Source organism: Habropoda laboriosa, unplaced genomic scaffold (assembly GCF_001263275.1).
Source record: "Habropoda laboriosa isolate 0110345459 unplaced genomic scaffold, ASM126327v1 scaffold69, whole genome shotgun sequence".
Taxonomy (NCBI): Eukaryota; Metazoa; Arthropoda; class Insecta; order Hymenoptera; family Apidae; genus Habropoda; species Habropoda laboriosa.
Window position 1 is genome coordinate 65,171 of NW_017100173.1, and position 5,373 is coordinate 70,543.

The window sequence follows — 5,373 nt, forward strand, 5'->3', positions numbered from 1 at the left end:
TACGCGTCGTTTATTGTGCAAAAGGATTTTGTTTCAAAGTTTAGAAAATATATTGCCTTACGATAAATTAAACTTTCACGAATTCAACATCTTTCTGTGGAAATAAAGATTTTACTGTTAAAATTTGAATAAAAATAACGAAAAATTGAATCGTCTATCTTTTTTCATTTGCATTTTGCCAGAGAATATTTTATTTATTTACTCGTAGTATTCGGAGAGTTATTTTCTTGCACTGAAAATAATTCTAATATTTTCAGTTTCGAACAATTCTCATTGAGTTGTTAATTCCTCGATTAAAAGAACGGCAATTCGCGAAAATTCCGCGTTACGGTCAGGCTGGCACAATTAGAATTAAAAGGTGCAGCACATCAGATCGTGGGGAACCAAATGGAAACGGAAGTCATCTTCCGTGCTGAGAACACTTTTGTACAGCCATTTTGCACGCTTTTTATTCTCATCAAGATACGCTTGGTGTGAAGGTTTTTAATACGTCTCGAGGTTCTTTCGTTCGCGGGTGTGAAATATTCGATGAATCTCCTTTGCCGACTGACCAAAGCCAACATTTCAAACATTTCAACCCTCTACTTCCCAAATTCTTGCAATTTCGCTTACTTGTTTAACGTTTCATAAATTGGTAAAGAGAAATATATTTGAACATTTTTCTTTTTCTCACGATGAAGTATGAACAATTTTTATTCTGCACTAATCTATCAAGTATAGTCTGTTTTAAATTAAGAGTCGTGGATTATGCACCTACGAGAAATTTAATTAGGAGATATTAATTATGAAATAGCTCTTTCGGGATTTTAAGACTATTAACGTTTGAAACGTCATAGTTTGCATGTTATTACGTCTTAAATCGAGCTTCAGTGCTAATGAAACATCGAAATACGCTTCCAAAATATCGAAGTTTATATTTAGAAGTCTTAGACGGTATTAAGTGGAATACAGTTCGTGAAAGCCTCAAACATCTGCAACTAGTTGATGTTCAAATGATTAAATTCTATGCTTCTATTCGTTTAATGAGCATATTTTTGAGTCAATTAGCGGTACTTCAAAATTTACACGGAAAAAAATCCTAAATATGAAAAATTAATTTGGATTATTAAATACGAGATTAGTAAAAAAAAAAAACAAATATAGTAACAGTGTTAAATCTTGCATTTTTCCAAAATTATTTATCCCACTGTTTACATAAAATAAAATATAATATTGTACAGAAAATTCGGTATTAAATCTTGCATTTTTCCAAAATTATTTATAGCTTTTTCTACATAGAATGAAATATAATATTGTACAGAATATTCGGTATTAAATCTTGCATTTTTCCAAAATTATTTATAGCTTTTTCTACATAGAATGAAATATAATACTGTACAGAAAATTCAGGATTAAATTTTGCATTCTTCCAAAATTATTCACCGTATTTTTCCCAAAAAGTACGAATTAACAAGTAATAACAAAATCGCGGGAAAATTCAAAAGTAAATACCTAGTATTTTTTGTTCCATCCGAATTATAACGTGAAATGAGTATCGACCGATGCGATGGTGTGACTACAGTAGCCAACTTTGGCAGCATCTAACAAAAGAACGACAGCCTTTACGACGATAGTCTCTCTACAGAATCGTCCCATTTAGAACTCGAGAATCTCTTTCACCTCTTGTGAAAAGCATGTGTAATTTCGCCCGAAGAAATATTAATATTTCGCTTTAATGTAACGTGTATCATTCAAACATTCATACATCCACATAAAGAAACAAATATTAATTTAGCCTACATTTTAAGTGAAATTATGTACCACATTTCAGAAACTTTGAATGATTCTTTTAATAAAACTATTTAATACAAAAGTTCATTTTTTAATTGTTAAATGAAATTAATATTATTATACTTATTTTAAGTATACCCAGAAATTGTAGAAATGTCTTAAATTAAATACATTTCATTTTTCCATATCAGAATTTTGCATTCTCATTATCACATGACAGAGTGATATTTAAAAATTTTTTGAAATTATTTTCAACTTGTCATTTAACCTTCTCCTTTTCTTCTCAAAATGATACTTCAAAGTTTTTGAAATTATTTCTAATTTGTCATTCAACCTTCCTGATCACAAAATCTCATTTAACAGCTCAAAGATGCGCTCAAAAATTGTAGAAAATATCTCATAAGAATCAAAAGAGAATTTTTAATCAGCACAATTAAATTCCACAATAAATCTAGCCTTCTTCACTCTAGTTAACAAGTTGACACCTATTTCCGCCTTATTACCATCGCATGCACGTGGCTTCCACTCCAAGTTCCCGATTCATCGACGGGTTTCCGTAACGCGATCGCTTTAGCAATTAACACCACTTGCCGGGATCGAAATCTATTGAATATTAATAGCACGGCTCCCTCGATTCGCAATAAATAAGAAAATTAATGCTGGTAACACGAGTCGCCTTAGGAGCATTATACACTCGAAATATCGCGTTTAAATCGAAGCATTAAACAGATTTTAATATCTCGAAACAACAGAAAAAACACTTTCAATCTGAAAGAAAAAAGGAAAGAAAGAAAAACAGTGATACTCAGTCCGACACGTTTTTCTCCCCTTTCCTTCTTTCACGCTCACAGAGATCTGATCCGGCGGATAAATAAAGCTAAATAAATAACCGTGCGGTGGCGTGGAATAAAGTTCGATACATTTCAGTCGACTCTCTCTGTTCGGTCGCCGTAGAAAACGCGGAGACACGCCGGAATGCGCACATTTTATTAGTCGAAGGAAGCATTAATTAAGTAAAACTGCGGGCGACCTGTTTTTCCCCCGGGTTAAGTTTCTTCTCTTTTCCTGCTCCCCCATTTCCCGTTTCCCTTTCTCTCCCTCTCTCTCGCTCCTTTTTCTTTTTCATTAGCGGCAGATTTCTCTGAAATTGGAGGTCGTTATAAGATCGACAGCCTTACGAGAGGCCGCGTTAATTTAAAATGCCGCCAGGTATTTCGCAAGTGTTCGAGCTCGCCTTTGGTAAAAAAATATGCCAACAGTTTATAACCGCGGGAAACTCTGGCGAAAAGGAGCTCGCGGGATCCAAGCAGATATATATTTTAGTTCACGGGTAATTCCTCGACACGGTGGATTCGATGAATTCGCGAAGAATCGCGGTCTCGATAAATGTTTATCGAACGAGGAATTCAACGAGGAAACGATCTGTTAAATAATCGTCGAACTTTATCACCTGAAATATTTCTGATGTAAATAGAATTTCGTAAAAATGTTTGCTAGAAAGTGTTTTTGTTTGAAGATTTGTTCGATACGATTTTAATTAAATATTAAGTTCACGCCTGAAACGTGAAAGCTTGGGTATTTAAATTTGAATTGCGCGCCACTGTGTTGAATAAATAATTCCGCTAGTTTACCTAGAAATTAAGTTCGCTTGATATTTCATCGCTGAAGGGATCAAATTGTGCGCTGAAACTTAAAAACGCGTTAGAATTTTTAGAAGAATGAAACTTAAACCTTATCAACTCTTTTCGATATATCCAAACGTGTGAAAGAAACGTTCAAATGAAAAGATTGCGAATTTTTTTCATAGATAACCACTAAGTGCAAAGCTTCAATTTTTTCTGACGATATAAACGTAACTTTCAGCTTCCTTCTCCAATTTTTAAAAACTAAAAATGTTACAAAATGGAGGAGTTATTCGTTAATTGCGAAACCTCCTCTGCCAGAACATCGACTGCAGTCCCGCCATCGTCTGCAAATGTCGCAACGTCTGAAGTTCAATTTCTTTTTGCTTCAAAAAAATTGGAAAATCAGCTGAATGTTCTATTTACATCCTCTAAAAAAAATTGAAACTTTTCATTCGGTAATTACCTACAAAAAAATTCCCAAACTTTACCCATTTTCAGACGTCTACTCAAGGTGGTGTGTACCTTTTTAAGATAAACGTGAGAAAAATTCGAGAATCGGCAAACAATTTAAAAATACATACTTCAACGACCATCGGTATTCCTATGATAAACCCGATGTTACAGAATCCTATACAAACATAACTGCACGAGCACATTTTACACCGCGCTCCATTCGCGTTCCTGCACGTTTACGAAATTCCACGAATAAGCATCAGGCAGAAGGGTTGCCAAGAAATCGCGAAATTCTTTCCCCGTCTGCTAGGAAAGCACAAGCAGCGGTGCTAAGCTCGACAACGACTCGTCAACTTAGGCACGCGCGTTTTTGAGCATTCCCTCTGGTAATTCACAGCCGAACGGCAGCGTGCCGCCGCGACATTTTCTTGATTGTCAGTGCCTTTAATGTCGGGCGAACAATAACCGAGCTTCGGTCTGCGTAATGCCCGTGCCATTATCGTTCCAGCAACGCCGTTATCGTGTGACCACCGCGTTATCCGCGTACTGACTTCTAAACGTTATCATGCCGGCAACATTCGTGCGACAACGTTAATTATCGTGTATACGCGCAAGCGCAAGCGCGAAATTTGCATACCGCCGTTTGTGTCGCAATCAAACTTTTCCGAAGCTTTCTTGGACGTAAGCGGTGCGTGCTGCTACGGAGAATAATTCTCCAAGTGGAACAAGCAAATGACCACGTCTCCGTTGATCTGTCGTTTCTGATAAAGTAGGTCTCCACCTTCAGGTGTAGAACATTTCTTTTCAGATTTAACGTAAGAAGCGTGCAATTTCTGTTCACCGACAAATTACTCCGAGAGGGTGAGATCAGGCCTTCAAGTTCTCGTGTCCTTTGAATGTAATTTTTTAATGCTACGAAATAGAGGAGAATTTTGAATGTATGAATCATTTGGGATTTTCTGCTCTATCACCTGATTGCGAAGAAAGTGGTCCATGACGCGTAATTTGTAATCGAAGGAGCTTCAAAGTGGAACAAGTAAATGTCCATGCCTCGATGATATGACGTTTCTGATAAAATTTAGTTTAGGAATGTACAAAGAAAATTCTGAATGTAATGAAACTTTGTGTGTGCGTAGAGTAGAAAATATGCACTTTTTTCACCGCAAAATCAGCCCTCGAAGTTTTCGCGCTTTTCCCCTTTTTCGAGTACCTATCGCCTTATTGTAAAAAATTGTCCACGCGTAATTTTCAATTAAGCGAGTTCTTTCGTTACTTTGCATAAAAATATCTAACGGTAAGAGATAGCAACGATTGTTGCACAGAAGAAATTTATCATTTTGGACATTCTCACTGTAATATAAAAGCACAGTCATGTACAGTTATTTACGGCTGCATTTACACTTCGACACTTTTACGTCGAAATATAAAAGCTGTTTTCTATTTTACAAGAGCAATAAACGTCTGTTTTATACAAAACTATTTTTCCTATGACAAAGATTTACGATAATGCAAACGCCAGTGCTCC